This window comes from Nycticebus coucang, chromosome 14, assembly GCF_027406575.1.
Source record: "Nycticebus coucang isolate mNycCou1 chromosome 14, mNycCou1.pri, whole genome shotgun sequence".
NCBI lineage: Eukaryota > Metazoa > Chordata > Mammalia > Primates > Lorisidae > Nycticebus > Nycticebus coucang.
In genome coordinates, this window is record NC_069793.1 from 97,185,890 (window position 1) to 97,206,358 (window position 20,469).

General features: G+C 44.7%; 1 protein-coding gene across 1 annotated transcript in view; it reads right to left on the minus strand.

Moving 5' to 3' along the window:
* FAT3 (FAT atypical cadherin 3) overlaps positions 1–19,938 on the minus strand; it is a 768,910-nt gene extending 748,972 nt beyond the window's left edge. The window contains exon 1 of the mRNA XM_053561979.1: positions 19,658–19,938. The gene's annotated coding sequence lies outside the window, so the exon portion shown is untranslated. The remainder of the gene's footprint in view (positions 1–19,657) is intronic.
* Positions 19,939–20,469: the final 531 nt, after the last annotated feature.

Below are 20,469 nucleotides of genomic sequence, written 5' to 3' on the forward strand. Positions count from 1 at the left end.
GGTATAACCCAGTTACAACCTAAGAATATGGGGAAGGGGGAGAGGGAGGGGAGGGGGGGAAGATGGGCAGAAGGAGGGTGATTGGTGGGATTACACCTGCGGTGCATCTTACATATGAAACTTAGTAAATGTAGAATATAATTGTCTTTTTTTTTTGGCTGGGGCTAGGTTTGAACCTGCCACCTCCAGCATATGGGACCGGCGCCCTACTCCTTGAGCCACAGGAGCGGCCCAGAATATAATTGTCTTAATATAATAACTAAGAAAATGCCAGGAAGGCAATGTTAACCAGTGTGATGAAAATGTGTCAAACTGTTTATAAAACCAGTGTATGGTGCCCCATGATCGCATTAATGTACACAGCTATGATTTAATATTAATAAAAAAAAAAACCTGTGAGCTCAGGCAATCTACCTGTCTCAGCTTCCCAGAGTGCTAGGATTACAGGCCTGTGCCACTGCGCCCAGCCTTGAAATTATCTTTAAAAATGGACTTTTTATGACCACATTTTAAAAGAAAAAGTAACTATCAGACTAATGATTGAAAAATAAACAAACACCCTTTAACCAAGTAAATTAAACAGCAGCAAAAATCTGAATTAAAAGCAGATCCCTCCACCTTCAGTAACTAGTAACCCATCTGCTAAATCAGACAAAATCAAATGTGAATCACAGACACTTTAATTTCAAAACAAGTATTATGTGAACGCTTACCAGCACAGACCCAAATTTGTCTATGAAAATCTGCAAGAACTCATCACTGATGTAAGTAAATAAAACATTTATCTAAAAAACACAGTATTTAGCAATGATAAAACATTTGAAACAGCAAAAGAAACACATTACAAATGAGCTCTCCTAATACTGCCTTGGTATATAAATAGGTGTATCTTGCAAAAATGAGTACTCTGTCTCCTGAAGTACACAAGACGTTGGGAAGCAGATGATGGTTTTCAAGCAGGTGACTAAAATGAAAACATCCACTCAAGTGGGAGCTGTTGAGCTCAGCAGCAGCGTCAAAGCCAACAAAGAGTTAAACACCCAGGCTGGCTCAGTAACGAATGCTTAGTAAGTTTGGCCAAGGAATATCAAATAGAAACCCGGGCTAGAGCAACTGCTAAAGGGGTGACCTTCTTGAATCGCATTTGCATAGCAATGAGATGTCACAAAGGCATTAAGTCTGAAACCGCAATGCTGTTTCTAATCCAGGCTTTATTTTGTTGTGACATTAAGCAAACTGCTTTATAAAGTAAAAACAGAAATGATTCCAGCAGTTCCAGCGACGGGGAGGAGGGTGTAACATGGATTATAAAATAACCTGGAAAACGGCTCTGCTAAAGAGCTACTAACTCACTCTGAGCAACACCAGCCGAAAAGAACTATAAAATCATAACTGTCAAGGATCTGTCCAAAAGGGAGACCAGGTAAGTGAGTTGCTGGCTTTTGTCAACTGATAGAGGTTGTTTGAGCCAAGAATAATGCAAGTCTGCTCACAACAGACAGGACAGTATGTCAATAAAATGAACCTAACTCTCTCCAAATGTAGGTGTTAACAACTTGAGGCTGTTATCTACACTGATGCACAAACCTGCGATTACAGTTTGGGGTTGAGAGGATCTTTTTGCCCTATTTTGTTTTGGGGAATTGTGCTTAGGAGCATTACTATTTAGTTACTACTAAGGGAGAATGGGGGCTTTTACCTCTGCCACTGAAGAAAGTAACTCTCTCCATAAAAAAAAAAAGAAAGAAAGCAACTTCTTTCTAATACGCTGGATTAAATTACACACACAGCCCAGGCTGTGAAATAACAAGGAAAAACAGCAATGCAAGTCAAGCTTTTGTGTCAAGAGCAGTTACAAACTGAAAAGCCATTCAACAAAATCTTGAATACTAAGCTCTATCTATATTTTTTTTTAAAAAGAAGAAAATGTTTCTAAGCTTCAAATTCACACGTTATTCCTGCAGTTTTACGCATCAAATTCAAACCTGGTCACAGTGCAATTAAATAAAAACAATTTCTAAAAACCTAGAAACTTCCTCCACGATACCTTGAACGTGCAACTTACCCAGTCATGGCTGTTTCGTTGCAGTAATTACCAAAGAACAGAAAGACACCTACTCACTGCTGCCTTAGAGGCAGGCAAAATGAAACTGAATTGTTGGCTGCCTATTACTCTAATTCCTGAACCACCTTTTCCAAACGTATAAAAAATAACTCTTACCTTAGTGAGTTTGGGAGAACCTCACTTCCTCACTAGACATTATGAATCGACTACTTCAGGCAATGAAATTAATATTTCAGTAAGTCATCTTCATGAAAGAGGAATGACCCGGACCAAGTAACAGGCGAGACAAGAAAAGCAAGGTCCAAAGCCAGGGGGTAATTAGGATTCAAAGACTCTTTTATGCAAATAAGACCCCTAATCAAACTAACGCAGTTTTGACATTTTATCTTCCATCTTTTTATTTACATTTAGCTGAGAAGCCAAAAATCAGAAAGCAGCAAATTTCCAACTTCCTAATATGACCTGTTCTCTGCAAGCACAGCCATGGAGAACTAAGTGAGGGTCATCCAGAATCTAATAGGCTATTCCCAGGAGTAACATGACATGGACCCACAACAATTCCAAAGTTAGGTCCAGCAAGTGGTCAATTACTCTGGTGCAAAAACTCATGTGTTGGGCACTGGTTAACTTCTCCACTTCCTTAGTGGTGTCATCCAGCCTGGAAGGGAAAAGTTATTTCCAAGAGGGGTCCATGGGCATCGCCACCTCTCTGAAGGCACTTCATTTGCTTCCTGCGGACCTGAGTGCACATTCAAGTTTTAGAAAATCAAATGAAATTTGGCAGGTGATTTAAGGGGTACTATAAAATCTGAAAAGCTGGATGAGTCCCCAGAATCACTATAACTATGAGTAAGGCTCAGTACAGGCCAGAAACCCAGAACCCCATTAAAAAAGAAACAGTTGTTGGCCCAGAGTAGTCTTTTAGACAGAGTGGTAAAGAGCATAGGTTGTGGATTTAGATAAACCCAGGTTAGAATCCTGACTCTGGGCTCAGTGCCTGTAGCTCAACGGCTAGGGTACCAGCCATATACATCAGAGCTGGCGAGTTCGAACCCAGCCCCGGCCTGCCAAACAACAATGACAACTACAACCAAAAAATAGCCAGGCGTTGTGGCAGGTGCCTGTAGTCCCAGCTACTCCGGAGGCTGAGGCAAGAAAAATCTCTAAAGTCCAACAGTTTGAGGTTGCTGTGAGCTGTGATGCCACAGCACTCTAAACAGGGGACATAGTGAGACTCTGTCTCAATAAAAAGAAAGAATCCTGGCTCTGACATCTCCCAAACAATGCTACCTTGGACAAGTGACTATCAGCTCTGTTGCTCAACGTCTTTATCTTTAATAACAATAGTACCTGTCCCACAGAGTTAATGGAGGACAAATGAGATAATACAAGTAAAGCTGTCATCTATGTCCGATGTTATCAACAAATGCAAAAATGAATGGAAAAAAACAGTAAATGGCAAAATGGTAAATAAATGCAAGTTACTATTATTGTTATCAAGAATTTCTTTTTAATAGTCTCCTATCAGTTCAATGCCAGCTGCCCAGTAAGCAGTTTGGAACTATTCTGTTTTTCAGTATTCTTTATCCACATTTCCTTTACTCAAGTTTTCCCCCATAAACTTTAAGATCCTAATGGGAAAACTAGGATGATAAAAACAGTGCTTTGTAATTACCATATGCACAGTATTGGCTCTTATCACTGTTACTACCCTGTTTCCCCGAAAATGAGACTACTCTGAAAATAAGACCTACTTACAGGAAAGATAAGACGTCCCCTGAAAATAAGACCTGGCGCATTTTTGGGAGCACACCTTAACATAAGACACTGTCTTATTTTCAGGGAAACAGGGTATTACAAGGTTGGACAATTAAGTTCTCTAACTCACCCTAGGAAGAGTATTATATACTTCGTTGCTGAAAATCACTGCAGTCACCAGATGGCCAAGGGGAGTACTTCAGAGGTGTACTGATACTCAGTGAGGGACATTCAGCAACAAGGTATGTAGCATGTTTTCAAGGGCAAATGCCTGAACTTCATTGTCTGACCTCATATACAAATAATTCAGGTTGGTTCTAGTGTGGGCTTCTCAAACGTGGATTAACAGCAATTACAACAAGGGTTCTTAAAGCCCCTGGATAAATGAAAATAAAATCAGAAAGAGTTCCAGCCCCTTCCCCGTCTCTAACACTCCAGGCCACCCTACAAAAGCAAGCAAGCAATCTAAGTTTGAAAAAACAAAACAACAAAAAATACCTATGCTTACTATGGAAACAAAATTTCAAGATACCTGGCTCAACGCCTATGGCTCAAGTCGCTAAGGCACCAGCCACATACACCTGAACTGGTGGGTTCAAATCCAGCCCGGGCCCGCCAAACAACATGACGACTGCAACCAAAAAATAGCCGGGTGTTGTCGCAGGCGCCCTGTAGTCCCAGCTACTTAGGAGGTGGAGGCAGAAGAATCACTTGAGCCCAGGAGTTGGAGGTTGCTGTGAGCTGTGATGCCACTGCACTCTACCCAGGGCGACAGTTTGAGGCTGTGTCTCAAAGAAAAAAAAAAGAAAAATTTCAAGATACTCCCATTCTCTCTCCAACCAGACTGTCCACTCTGATTCCCAGTGTGAAAATTCCCAAAGTATCCTTGAGACTACATACTTGGTGCAACTTTCAGGGGGGTCAATTTTTCTTAAAGAGTCTGAGAAGAAAATGTTAAGTACCTTGATAACTGAAAGTTAAAATATCACTTCATGTTTAAATAAACACATTATAGAACAGACTATAAAATTCACACATGTTGAAGAAAAACACTCAGCCCTCAAAAGAAATATTCATGGCCTATCTTTGACCTCTACCCCCAAATTCTGGGAGTATGAAGTCATCCTCCTTTGCCAGTATTGGGGTTGGCTACTTTTGCAAAGTCCTGGTTGTTAAAAAGAGCTTTGGGTTTGGGCGGGGCCTGTGGCTCAAGGAGTAGGGAGCCGGCCCCATATACCAGGGGTGGCGGGTTCAAGCCTGGCCCCAGCCAAAACTGAAAAAAAAAAAAGAAAGAAAAAAAGCTTTAGGCTCAATCATGACCCTGTCACAGCCCTAGGTTTCTAGCCATATCTTTACCATGGTGAAGCCAACACAAAGGACGTATGCAAAGAGCCCAGTGCAGAAGATGGTCAATAAATTGTAGTTACTTTCTTGTTCCCCAGCCCCATGTTTCCTTTAGGATCTCAGAGATTAATGATACTTGAAAGTCTACCGAACACCACCTGTACCTTCTTGTGAAAATGCTCGATTATTCCAGCACCCCAAACCTATAACATATCCCATTCATTCATCCATTGGATAAATGTGCATTGAACAACGATTTTGTGGCAAGCACTACCTATGAGTGGAAGGGCTCAGGAGGAAGGAAAGGGTGGGTGTGCAAATACCCCGTTCACAGAAGACGTCTTCTGTGACAACAATGACTCCAAAGCTTTCTCAGCTGGAGAAAAGAGGGATGCAACGTGAAAACATGCCAGAGTTCTAGGTGACTCCACTGTGGTTTAAATTCTCTACAATGTGGGGGGCCCCACTCGGTTCTTATCAGGAATATGAATAATAACCAAAAGTTATTAGACAGGCCAAGAAAAGCTCCGAGAGCCAACCGAAAGAGAAGAGAGTCACCAAGGAGAAAGTGGGGGGAATCGGTTGCCAGCTCATCCCTCCACGGCCCAACCAGTTCTCTTCTTCCAGTTGAGTTGGTACCATGGACCTCTTACCACGCGGACTCAGCACTCAGACCACTCCAGCCTGCCCGGAAATCTGCCTGGAAGCAAAGGATCAAAATGCCCTTTTATCTGAAGAACTCTAAATTAACTCTCTGCCTTTTTAATTACTCTCGGTTACTTTCCCACTATGTATAAGGATTTTTCTTTTTGCATAACAAAACCCAACTCTAATCAATATATGCAGTATATCCCAGCTGATGAGTGTAATTCTTGCTGCACCGTGATGCTGGAGCTGTGCCAGTCTTACCTAGCACACAATTAAATGTCTGGTAATGCCTGCTGCTACCCAGCAGGCCTCATGAGTTAATAAGGAAAAAACGGGATTTACATTTGCCTCCCCCAGCCCCTCTGTGCCCTTCCTCCCTCTCATCTGCTCACTAACACGCACAAAGCTACAAAGCGTGCCTGGAGAAATAAAGGCTTGCAAGAATCACATAAACCTAAAAGGCACAGGAGCATGAAAAAAGGATCTCCAAAGTCTAAGTCATCATCTTCTCATTTCAGCAAATCCTTCTGGAAATAAGATATCCCTCTCCCCATCCATGATTCCAGCCCACATTGAACGGTAGGCACATTCTCATGACGGGAGAGACTTGGTGGTCTAAACTCACCTAAGTCCAATATTAGGAATTACGTGCCATGTTACCTTCAAGCCAATTTTCAGTAAACACAAATCACTTAATAAGAAATTAAGAGCATTACACATTTCTCATGCTCCCATGGATTTGCTATTAATGAGATTTTGTTTGTTAAGCCCAACAGAATAACAAAATGTCTAAACAGACGTAGCCTTTTCCAATTTCCATTCATTCAAGAAAAACAGTTATTGGACATTTTTTGTAATAACATTCCCAAGACACACACTTATTCACATGTTCATTTTATGAGCCTGCCCCTCAAATAATACATACAGAACAGTGTAACTGGAAAATAAAAGTGACTTGAAGTTTTTAAAGACCTGCATTTTAATCTACTCTATCAGTAACTGCCAGGTAATGTTGAACATTGATTTATACACAGACAAACTTCACTGTACCAGACACTGTCTATCTGAGCCTTAAAGCAAGATTCTCTTGCCCAGAATATTCAGAACCAGTAAGCAGCACCCCTGGAAACCCCCATGTTTCAGTGTACCCAGGAATGCCTCAATCTCTTGTGAGTACACTGACTTTGACTTAGTGTTGTAATAGTTAGAGCACAGGTGTTTGTAAATCATTTAATTTTTAAATATAAATGAGAAAGGCTCCCGGGATGCTCACAATAACCCCTTTCTTATGTACTCTACGCTTTTTTGAGATAGAACTCAGCACTGAGATATCTCCTACATCTAGGATTTCACCTTTATCTAGGAACATCAAACTCCGTGAGAAAGTACCACACCACGAGGTACAAAATTCCTCTATCAAATGTTCCTTGAAAATAAAGTGGTGGGGCTGACAGGCGACCAGACATACATATCTACTCCGTATATCTTCTTGGTGTCTTCGTGAGACTCACTGAGAACTTCTAGGAAAGGGCCAGAGCTTTGACAAATCAGACCATCAAGAACCTGAGTATAGGCGGCGCCTGTGGCTCAGTCGGTAAGGCGCCAGCCCCATATACCGAGGGTGGCAGGTTCAAACCCTGCCCCGGCTGAACTGCAACCAAAAAATAGCTGGGCGTTGTGGCGGGCGCCTGTAGTGCTAGCTACTCAGGAGGCTGAGGCAAGAGAATCGCTTAAGCCCAGGAGTTGGAGGTTGCTGTGAGCTGTGTGAGGCCACGGCACTCTACCAGGGCCATAAAGTGAGCCTCTGGTTCTACAAAAAAAAGAACCTGAGTATAGGCTCGGCACCCGTAGCACAGTGGTTACAGCATCAGCCACATACACCAAGGCTGGCAGGTTCAAATCTGGCTGGACCAGCTAAACAGCAATGACAACTGCAACCAAAAAATAGCTGGGCCTTGTGGCAGGCACCTGTAGTCCCAGCTACGTGGGAGACTGAAGCAAGAGAATGGCGTAAGCCCAAGAGTTTGAGGATGCTGTGAGCTGTGACGCCGCGGCACTCCACCCAGGGCAACAAAGCAAGAGTCTGTCTCCAAAAAAAAAAAAAAAAGAACCTGAGTCTATGTGCCTGGAGGACCCTTCTTTCAATTAAAATATGTGGACCTCAAAAATACTACAGCCTACTAGTACCAGGGTTATAATGCAATACTAATTCTTCAAAGGGAGATTTTTTTAACATTTAGTCATAGATGCTCAATTGTTAAAAATTAATAGGCTGGCGACCTGTAAAGACTGAAACTGGACCCACACCTTTCACCATAACTAAGATAAGACTCTCACTGGATTAAAGATTCAAACTTAAGACATGAAACTATAAAAATACTAGAAGAGAGTGCAGGGAAAACTCTTAAGGAAATGGGCCTGGGAGAATATTTTATGAGGAGGGAGCCCCCCGCCCCCAGCAATTGAAGCAACACCAAAAATACACTTCTGGGACCTGATCAGACTAAAAACCTTCTGCACAGCCAAGAACACAGTAAGTAAAGCAAGCAGACAGACCTCAGAATGGGAGAAGATATTTGCAGGTTATGTCTCTAACAAAGGTTTAAAAATCAGAATCCACAGAGAACTCAAACGTATAAGCAAGAAAAGAACAAGTGATCCCATCTCAATGAGGGCAAAGGATTTGAAGAGAAACTTCTCTGAAGAAGACAGGTGCACGGCCTACAGACATATGAAAAAATCCTCATCATCCTTAATCATCAGAGAAATGCAAATCAAAACTACTTTGAGATATCATCTAACTCCAGTAAGAGTAGCCCACATCACAAAATCCCAAAACCATAGATGTTGGCGTGCATGTGGAGAAAAGGGAACACTTCTACACTGCTGGTGGGAATGAAAACTAATACGTTCCTTTTGGAAAGATGTTTGGAGATCACTTAGGGATTGAAAAATAGACCTGCCATTCAATCTTTCAATTCCTGTATTAGGTATATATCCAGAAGACCAAAAATCACTTTATAACAAAGAAATTTGTACCAGAATATTTATTGCAGCCCAATTCATAATTGCTAAGTATGGAAGAAGCCCAAGTGCCCATCGACCCATGAATGGATCAATTAATTGTGGTACATGTACACCATGGAATATTATGCGGCCCTAAAAAAGATGGAGTCTTTACCTCTTTCATGTTTACATGGATGGAGCTGGAACATATTCTTCTTAGTATAGTATCTCAAGAATGGAAGAAAAAGTATCCAATGTACTCAGCCCTACAATGAAACCAATTTATAAGCACCCACACTTTCACATGAAAGGTATAACCCAACTACAGCCCAAGATGAAGGGGAATGAGAAGTGGGAGGGAAAGAAAAGGGAAAGGATGGGTGGAGAAAGGGGGGGTAAATTTAAATATATATATATATATATAAATTAATAATCACAGGCTAGCGCTTACAGCTCAGTGGTTAGGGCACTGGACACATACACTGAGGCTGGCGGGTTCAAACACAGCCAGGGCCTCCTAAATAACAATGACAACTACAACAAAAAAAAACACAGCCGGGTATTATGGCGGGCACCTGTAGTCCCAGCTACTTGAGAGGCTGAGGCAAGAGAATCACTTAGGCCCAAGAGTTTGAGGTTGCTGTGAGCTGTGACGCAATGGCACTCTACCCCAGGCAACATAGTGAGACTCTGTCTCAAAAAAAATAAATCAATAAAAATTTAATCACCATCCAAGTTGAACATACACAAATATGGTCATTTAATTTTAAATATTAAACACTGGCAAGATCTAGCACTAATAAGAGTGGGCAGCCAAAGATTATATACCACTGAGCCCCAGGAATGACGGCCTGTGCGAGACAGATACTAACTTAGGCCATTTCATCACGAGGCACTTGGTAACAGTGCTGCAATAACATTACCAAGTGTAGGGGGATCTCAGTACAGAGATACAAAAAAATCAGGAGTGGAGATTGGGTTTAACCCAGATCTTAGGACAGCCTAAGATTCTAATCAGTGACGTCAGGAGTTGCGGTGGTGGTGGTGGTGGTGGTGGTGGGGTAACCAATAAGCGCCAAGTACCGCAAAGCCTGCAGAAGGTTGAGAACTCTGTGAGAGGAGGGATTCTTCTCCAGATACTCTGAAGACTGCATGTGGAAATGATCCTAGGGAGAATCTTCATCAAAGAGCTGACCTGTCAGAAGGGGGAGTCTAGGCTGACCTGGCATGCTTTGACCATCCAGACATTCTTAAACTTTAACATTGTCTTCATTATTTCCATCAACGAGGTGGACGTTTCTATCTTCTCTAACTCCAAACCCTTCTTCCCCTTCCAGCTTCCTCTCTGAGGCTTTTCCTCAAAGCATGACCCAGGGAGAAGGTTGAACTCTGACTCTCGCTTTATCATATATTTGAAAGATACATATATTTCCAATGTGTATCCTCTCTGGCCTCTGTTTTAAAACTTTGATACACATGGAGACCAGGCACAGTGGTATTGCTAGGCTGTCAGCTCTTGGTGTTGCCCAGGCAGGAGTGTGGCTTCAGGACAGGAGTTCCAGACCAGCTGGACAAACAGGATGATACCCATCTCTGCAAACAAAATGCATTTTGATTAGTCATGTCTGATGGTGTACACTTACAGTCCCAGCTACTTGGGAGGCCGGGGTGGGAAAGTGTTTTAGCCCAGGAGTTTGCAATTGCAGTGAGCTATGCTTGTGCCACTGCACTGGAGTCAGCCTGGGTTACAGAGTCAGATCTAGTCTAAACAAACAACAACAAAAACCAACAACAACACTGATACACAAAAATTTAAATTTTAAAAAATAAAATAAGGATAAACAACATGTTCTTTATAAGATCATCAGCCACAGGTTCTGCTCAAATGAACAGTGAACTTTCCCTAATGGAATGCATTTAAAATGTGATTTGCTTTGAACAGTGTGATTTACACTCAACGTTTTAAAGCATAGCTATTGTGTAAGAGCAATCTAGGTTTATTCACTTGGATTATTATAATAATCATTGATGAGATGTATGAAAGTGGCAAATCTCATAAAATACCTGCCTCTCCCTCTTTCTCTTTGAAGAAGAGGCATGTTATTAATCCTATCTATGTAACAAAAATACACAAAGTATAAATTGAATAGAATGTGTGCACTGCTGAATATAACCTGGGAATAAAGTGATTAACGCAAGTAATTACGCATACAAAATCTACACTTCCAAAGTAAAAAAAAAAAAAAGATTATCTAATTACTAGATAATTCAAGGAGATCTAGGAAATTGATCTGGCCATATAATATGTTTTGTCTTACATGTCTCATTTAATTATTCAATTGCCTGGATTGCCTAATTTCCTCATTGTAAGAGTTGTTGGCTGAATACAAACCCAAAGCATTACTGTACCACCGTTAGTTAATCCAGGGCCTTCCAAGCAGATGATGTCACTTCAATTCACCACTGTACTGACCGAGGGTCATGAACTCATCGTGTCTTTTTTTATGTTTGTTTAGGTAAACACCATTCGTCCCAGAAAGCTAACTTTTGAAGGGTCAGGCACCATTTTTTTAAAATGCTCCATGCAAAAATCAGTCAAAGGTAATAAGAGCACTCTCACTACACTTTTGCCAAAAAAAGACATGAACTTAAAGAACCCAGGACATGCCGTCGGAAAGACTAACAATGTCCTATGTACTTAGTCCAACCAGACTGTGAATGATCTGCTATGTCTACAGGAAAGATGGAATGCTAGATTACTTTACACAGCTCCTAGTTAGACAATATACCTATGAAGATGAGGAATTACAAAATCTTATAAAACTAGCTGTTTCGCATTAATGCCCATGCAGAAGGCAGCCAAAATTTAAATTATAAACAGGTAGAGACAAATCTTCCAGGATTCAGTGAACCATGCTTCTCTTTCCCTCACTTGTCAACCTTCCTTTGTTATCTCCTTACCAATTGAAGTACTTTTTGGCTTTTATAATTATCAAACACAGCACAAAAAGAAACATATGCCACAACAAAAGTATTTTTTTAAAAAGAATTTTCCAGTCTCCCCATATGATTGGAAACCTTTACATGCCAACAAGTGGAAATAAAAGGAATTTGTACAACTAGACCATCAACCACAAATCTGAAAAGGATGCAAAAAAAAAAGATGAATTTAAATGTAAATTTGGCCGTCGTGTAACTATAATATAAAACCAATGGTTACAACGATGAAATTATTCTCACAAATGACTTCTAAGGCGCTAGCACAAAAATTCCACAATGATAGTTCTATTCCCAATCCTTATTTTTCAGAGGTACTAGGCTTTGCCTCGTCCTTGGGTGATGCTTCCTAAGGCTGACGAGATAGACCATGCTCACCGCAAGGGAATAAGCATCAGTACAAGAAGCAATATCATCCTAATCAGTTGCAATGTCAAAAAAACAAAAAAACAAACAAAAGGCACACATCACTGACGTCAAGAAGCATCAAATGGCAAACGGTCAAATTCCAACAGCTAAAAAGATCCAGGATACTATAAGCTTTTAATGAGTGAAGCATGCCATGAGAAAAGAGACCTTCTGTCAATAAATCCAAATCCTTGATCACTAATTAAACCATCTTCTACAGCGTCTGAATACATAGACACCGGACTTCAACATTTCTTAATTATATGCAATTCCAGGCATATTTTTCCATTTAATTGACATTCTGAAATGCCTTTACAGTCCTATCAGATAGGTACCCAATTTCAAGGGCGATTACCACACACTTCTGAATTCTGATTTATCAGATTGAAATTGTTATTAGGAAATTTTTTTTTTCAAGTATGGGAATGATTCACACCCCTCTATCCATAATACTGGTGATGTTAAAGTCGTCTGCGTTTGGCTTACTTCCCTGTATACATTTCTTTGCAGTGAGGTTCTCCTACAAATCCTACAGTTTCTCCAATGAAACTATAGCTACAGCATCTAGCCTGGCATGGGACTCTGCCATCTGAATCCCACAATATACTACACAACCAATCACAGAAGTAACTGTCATTATTCAGTCACCACCTAGAGCCAAATAGAGAATACCATACCACAGTCAAAAAAGATTTCAGATGTCCACAGTATTAATCACACAGAGTAAAAACAAACAACAAAATGTCACATGTAATAAACGCTCTAGGTTTCAAAAAGGACCAAGCCACTTCTCTTGCCAAGATATAACCTCATTCTGCTTTTCAAGAAAACACATACATACACACACAAGTTTATGGGACAGAAAAAAAACTTTTGACTTTTTTGTCATTAAGCTCATTTGTCACTAAATTTAATTTGCCATCTGGCATACTGTCAGATACATAAAAGTATTAAATAATGTTTAATGATATTAAGTTAATATTAATAATTTGGAGTTTATTTTGAATAATTAATAATTATAATTAATAATTCGGAGTTTATTTTGAAATGTGAAACATCAACAGCTGCACCAGGGTGCTCTCTTTTTAATCTTCGACAGTACCAACAAGGTTATAATTTTTATCAGATTCTTTGGAATTGAATTTAGTTGAAGTCCTGAAATTACAATTAAACAAACTTCCAGTTAACCTTTCATATCTGTGCTTTATTCGACAGCTCAGCTTATCTCTGACATCTCAAAAAAGAAAAGAAATAATAACTGAAATATCATTTGCAACTGTTCTACAAAGTACAAGCACTAACAAGTCACAGTGAACTTTCCAAGTAAAAATTTTACCCTTTTCACTTAGAGTCTAGAAGCTAAGACGCTAAGTGTTACTTTGTCTACCACTTGCTTGACTTTATTTTATTTTTTTTTTATATTTTTATTTATTTTTTTTTTTTGTAGAGACAGTCTCACTTTAGCCTTCGGTAGAGTGCCATGATGTCACAGAACTCACTGCAACCTGACTCACAGTGGCTTCCACGATTCTCCTGCCTCAGCCTCCCAAGCAGCTGGGACTACAGGCGCCCGCCACAATGCCCAGCTGTTTTTTGGTTGCAGTTCAGCCGGGGCTGGGTTTGAACCCGCCACCCTCGGTATATGGGGCCAGCGCCCTACTCACTGAGCCACAGACACCACCTTAACTTTTTTTAAACGTTAAAAACCAAGCAACAGGCCAGGCGGTGGTCACACCTGTAATGCTAGCACTCCCAGAGGCCAAGGCAGGTGGATAGCTTGAGCTCAGGAGTTCGAGACCAGCAAAAACGAGACCCTGTCTCTACTCAAATAGAAAAAGTGAGGCAAGAGGATCACTTGAGCTCAAGAGTTGGAGGTTGCTGTGAGCTATGATGCTACTGCACTCTACAGGGGGCAAGAAAATGAGACTCTGTTTCAAAAAAAAAGCAACAGACCTAAGTGCTTAATAACTAAACAACAAAACACCTCACAAATTCAGAGATTTCTATGCCAAAGCCAGTCAATCCTGAGATTCATAACTAAGCCTCAAACATAAGAAAACTGAATAATACACCTCGTGTTCCATGTGCAGGCTCCCACACACATCCAAAAAGTCTCAAAGTCTTCTTTGAACTTGGGGAGTGAGGAACCACAAAAGGGTAGTGGAGAAAGGACTTGTATAAATTCTGGAGTCTTCTCAAAATTGTGACTAACATTCTAACAACCTGTTTGGCCTGTCCCATGGATATATGCATCCACAAAGGAGCTTTGCCCTTCTCCTAAGGAAACGAAGGATTTAATTAATTTTGCATACATTAGGGCTTCACTAAGAATTATTAAATTGGATTATATTCACTTTACCCTCCTCCAGAAAGTTTACTCCAGCTTATGTTCATCTCTCCCTTCCTCCAGGCCCTTGCTCATTAACATTCTTTTGTCAGTTAATAAATACTGTCATGAGTTGACTCCGGAATGTGCACATATGGGAATGTCTCATTTTCCCAACAAAACAGCAAGCACACAGAAGCAATGGGCATAATTTCCTGTTCTTTGAATCTTGCCTACTACCTTATGAAAGAGGTAGATTCAGTAAATATCACTGAAAAGAAATTTAAAAGAAATGTATTTTTTAAAAGGTAAAAATGAAGAAAAATAAAATAGAAAAAGAGGCATTTTAAAAGAAAGAAAATACAAAAATATAAATCCATGTGATTTTACAGAAAATTTAAAAAGGATAAATTAAAGAATTCAACACATTTCCTTTATTAGGTAAGAATCTATGATTCACAGTCCTAGAACCCTGAAAGCTCAGAAAGGTGAAATAATAAAGTCTGCTCCCCGACCCCTTTCAGGCTCCCTATATGACATTTCTGCCCTGGCAAGCGAACTTCATAATGCACAGTCCAAGGAAGGACAGTCCTGCCATCGTCCCCACACCTCCTCTGGAGGATCACTTTATATATTGCTATGCAGTGAAGACCACTGTCATGATAGTAAATCCATTCTCAAGTTTTTATCCTTTCCACTTAATAACAACAATAAAAGTCCCATTCTAAAATAGTCTAAAACATTAAAACTAACCTGGGAATGCCATTCCAAGGCTGACTGCTAGAATGGGTCATTTGTCACTGTTACATATAACTGATAACCTACTGTGGTCGACCAGAAACTTGCTTGAAGCTAGTAGACAAGTGTCAAATATGTTCTCAATAAATTAAATCTGTGGCATTAAGCTGAATTTCTTTTTAAAGGAGAAGCTAGCTTTCCTAAATATTCTTGGGGAAAAAAATTTGGAGTAAGGGAGGCAATGTAAAAAACAAAGAAAAAAGACCTTATGAAAGAAGCAGGTCCTCTGCAATTGACAGAATTGAGAAGCCTATAGAATTAAAATGACCAAAACAAAGAAAAGGTACTTGGTTTCAGAGTTTTTCCTGATGACAGTTGTCACCCCTGGAGATCCTCACGAGGTCGCCTATGAAACACGGACCCCACCCTCATCTCGGGTAGGATGTGCCTGCTAATGGCATAGTCATTAATCATCAGATATCAAAAAAAGTGTGGCAGAAAATTTTGCCAAGCAGCAAAGCTAACTCCAGAGGGGTTGTGTTTCTTCCTTTAATATTTTTAAGATTACGTGGAAACCAGACACTATCTTGCCTGCAGGAATAAATGAGGCAAAGACACCAACCCTCCGCTCTAAGTCCGTCAGATCCCTTTCTCGTAAATCTTCATTCCAACTTTGATATTTGCTACTATCAGTAAAGATGATGGTTCATCAATAGCCTTCCCCAGTAATCAAAGGAAATCAATTTGGATGGACTAGCCCACCTGATCCCATCAGATGATCCCTACTGAAGGTTCCTGCACAAGAAAAAACCTGGATATGACCCATAATGGAACAAACCCATTATCCCAGATATTATCTTTTGCTCTCTTGCCCCAGAGGAAAAAGCCCACCCACCCACCAATTAAGGAACAACCAACTCCACAATTGGTGAAATGGAGCCACGTGGTCCTTTTTGCTTTGCAAGCTATCAATATAGCATAACAGCACACCAGCTATGCGGACACTCCTCAGACCAGCTGGTAATGACTAAATACTCTCTCCTCACAGGTAATTGCCTGCTTCTTTCAATTTGGCATAATTCATCAGCCAGATTAGTGCAGGTCATTCCGCACCCTATGAAGAAAGCATGGATGATTACATAACCTGACACATCAAAATGTTGCCATGTGAGCAGCCTGGAGGGCTTGCTGCTTCACCCAACGCTGCTGCGGGCTGGCAAAATAACCACAGAGCTTGCAGGTCAGTGGGCATCCGCTGGCTATTGCTCCTCATTTCATTTCTGAGTAGCTCAGCACAACTGTAATTGCTAGTTAACTGACAGACTGGGTCCTGACTATTAAAAAATCCCCCACATGACTCTTTCAGGAACCGGAATAAATAAAATTTGAAAGAAAGAAAAAAATAGAAAAATGTGATAGCCAGTTACAAAACACTGGCTGTGGAAATCCTGCAGTGACAAGAGATGGAGCCAGCCCAGCAGCTGACCGCTTGCTGGTCTCTGAGCCAGCTGCCTTTCGTGTGGGGCCGTCTGTGCAGCTCAGATATGAAGACATTCTAACTGGACAGTCCTGGGAACTTTCTCATCCCCGGGCACCGTGCATAGAAACCGGGCCCCACATCACGTCACTCATTGTCCAAGTTCCAAAAAGGCAACGGAGGATTCATGATTGAATATCAGCCTTCGGTTTAATTCTAAGAGACAACTTTTCTCCCTGTGAAATGACTTTTAAAAACCCTTCCCCCACTCTGAGCCTGGAGATAAAAAGCACATCAAAGAGCTGAAGTTATTATGCATTTTTCTGTCTTTGTTTCTTGGCGCCCTGGTTTTCCTGGCTGCTTTTTATCCTCATGGTTCAACTGCTCCAATTTAGGAGTAAGCACTAAAAGAAGGAGGAAAAAAAAAAAAAGAAAGCAAAAGCAGCTGGCTCCGTGCAATCTCTAGTCTTCTGCAGAATCTCAACCTCGCCATCACTGCTCCCTCATCTCTCCTGCAACTCCGCCTTTCCTTCCCAGATCCAAATCTCCACGTCACACGTGAACATCAACCCAGCGTGGGAGAAACGTGAAGAGAGAAGTTCGGTGTCAGCCGGGGGAGAAGAAACCCGGGCTCTGTGGTCAGCCCGAGCCGTGAGCGCCTCCGAGCTCAGTTCCTAGATGGCGGGCTTCCCTCTCCGCCCCCTGAACGGGCCTCCTAGATCCGGGCAAAGTCGTCTGCACAGTTCCTGGCCAGTCCTCTGTCTCTCTGCTTTTATTTCATCTCCGCCCCGCGAAATCAGGGAATCTAATCCTAGCAACAAAGCCCGGAGCGCAAATCCACCGTGAGGAACTGGCCGGCCAGCTCCTCCGCCCCCTCCGCTCCTACCACCCGACTCGCCTCGGAAAAGGGAAGCGTCAGGGCCAGAAAATGAGGATGTCCGAGGCGAGGAGGAGAAAAGCGGTGGAATGCAAGTGGCCAGGAGTGGTTTGGTTTTTCTTGTTTGTTTATGTGTACCTTTTAAAGACCAAGGCCCCACAAATAGGAGCCCAGGCCCCGGGTGGGAACATCACGCCGCCCCGGCTGCCGAGACGGCGCCCCTCCCCCCGCGCGCCCCGCCGCGTCTGGCCCGGCCCGGGGCGAGCGCGGAGCTTCGCGCGGGTTTGTCTGACACTTGTACATGAAAGTGGGATCCAACTTGGAAGACGAACGCGCCGGAGTCTGGGGGCGGGGAGGAGCGCGGGCAGGAGAGAGGTGGAGAAAAGGCTTCAACGTTAGCGCGGTCCCCGCGCCCCTCCCTCCGCCGCGGCTGCAGCAGGTTCGCCCAAACCCTAGGCGGAGCCCCACAGGGTGCGAGGCGGCGAAACGCGGTCGGGGGCATAGCGCTGGGGGCCGGCCAGAGCCACCGGCCGCCCACGCTCCAGGCTGCAGGCGCCTCTCCGTCCCGGGAGCCTCTCCTAGTCTCTCACGGCCTTTTTACGGGTCTCGGCAGCCTCCCTATCCCCCTAATCCATACCGGGACCCCTGCTTCACTCCCTGGCTTGCGCCCATTATGACACGGAGCGGCGGCCTCCGGTGCCACAGCCAGCTCGCCCGCACCGTGGGAGCGCCCTCCTTTCCTCTCATCCTGGGCAACCCAAGCAAGTCTCTTAGCTCGCCACTCCCGCATGCTTGCCCGGAGCGCACCCCAGGCCACGAAGAATGGGGAGGCAAAAAAAAGTGAATAAAAGTTCCTTTCCGTGATGCCTAAGCGTGGTCAATGTTTAACATCTCGGAAATGACAAAAGTCAGCCAGAGAGGAGAGAGGACAGAATTCAAACCACAGCACTGCTAAAAATACCCGGGCTCGGCACCTCGCGCTAGCCCGCGGGCCAGATGCGCTTTAGCTCAGTGACTCCCACTGGCGGAATCCTCTAGCTTACCGTGCACCGCGCCAGGACTCTCCAGGCCACCTCCAGGGCCTCCACGCCCGCGACCCCGATGTGCCCGGGAGAGGAGGCGCACCCAGCGCTGCCCGAGAAGGGGACCCGAGCGCCAAGCCGGTGCGCGCAGCAGTCCTGCCCCCAACTCAGAGAAGGCTGCTGCACACCCCCAGGACCATCGGACCCGCGCAGCTTTCTTTTCAAAGACAAGCAGCCTTCCTGCACGCCCGCCAAAAATCATGCACTCTCGAAAAGCATTCGGTTTCTCTCTCCCTTTCAAGATAGATCAAGCTTTCCTACGGGCCACTCTGTTAGAGGCGGTCGCCCCCAGTCCAAGAACCGCTGCCATCCAGTACGTCTCACTCAGCCCACAGCCCGCGCCAGCGGGAGCCAGGCGTGAGGAAAGGACCTCACACCAGTAACGCTTCCCCCTTCCTGGTGGAAGTGGAGGACGAGCTCCCCACTCTGTGCGGCGTCTCTCCTAACGGCAACCCCACTTGGACCTCGGGGTCTCCCAAGTGCATCTATTGGCATCTGAACATCCCCCGGGGCGTCCGACAGGCCCCGTTTACCAAGCAGGCTCGCCGCATGCCCGAACCTTCTCATCATCCACCTGCAGCGGCAAGTCGGCACCCGGGGATGGGTGCACGGAACTGCAAGCCCCCTCACCCGCCTCCCCAAATCCTCAGCCCCAAACTTGGGCAACTCTCCGTGTAAACCTCCCGGCTCCCGCCGCAGGGCCGAGAGTCTCTGTCCTCCTGCCCGCAGCGGCGGCGACCACCGCTCGGGGCTGCGCCCAGGCAGCAACTTTACAAGGTGAAAAGTTTCCCCCACGCGCTCTGCCTGCTTTCGCCTCCCCGAGCCCACCTAGCAGCCGGTTTGCTCCGGGCAGCTGGGGCTGTGCTTCGGCAGGCGCGCTCCTGCCGCTGCGCCAGGCAGCCAAATAACCACTCTGAAAATCCCCACGCACCCTTGCCTCCGCCGGCGATCCCCGGCTCCACCGGGCGCCTCCCCTGCCGTCTTCCTCGCCGGGAAATCTTGCTCCGGGCGAGCCGGCCGCCCGGCTGCCGCCGCCGCAGTGCCCGCCGCGCGCTCTGCAAGACCCGGGCCGCCGCCGCCGCTGCCGCTGCCGCGTGGGGTTCGCAGGCAGAGGAGAGGAGCCGCAGACGGAGAACAGCAGCACCAGGCTAGGGACGGGGGCGCGAGCTCCCCAGCCGCAGCCCGGAGCACAGCGCAGCCTGCAGGAGCAGCGCCGGCTCTCGCGCCTGCTCCGAGCTGCCGCCGCCGCTACTGCCAGCCGCCTGGCCGCTCCGGGCGCCCCGCCACGGCTGACGCCGACGCGCGGCCAAGCCCCTCCGCCGTCTCCCCCGCTCGCTTCTCTGGCGCTGTCTCCTCCTCCCAAACCGCGAGCGAAAAGGGCGAGGGGGAGCGGAGCCTCGGCGGCGGGGACGCCTCGCGATCTCGGAGCGCGGCGCGCGGAGAGGGGGCGCGCGGGAGGGGCGCGGGCGGCGCGGCGGGCGGGAGGGCGCTCCGGCGCCGGCTGCGAGCGGCTCTAATTTTAGAGCTCGAGTCTCCCTCCAGCCCGCCCCCGGGCTCGGGGTAACACCAGCGCGCTTTCCTGCGGCTAGCAGAGCGCGGGGCCCGGCGAGTGCACGTGCTGCCTCCCTCGGGCAGAGGAGGAAACTGAGGCACATCGAGGTTAAAGGGGTTTCTCTAAGGTCCCAAGGCTGGTTTGTACCGTGAAGATTAAACCGTCAAATGCTGTGCCTCGGACCTGAAAAC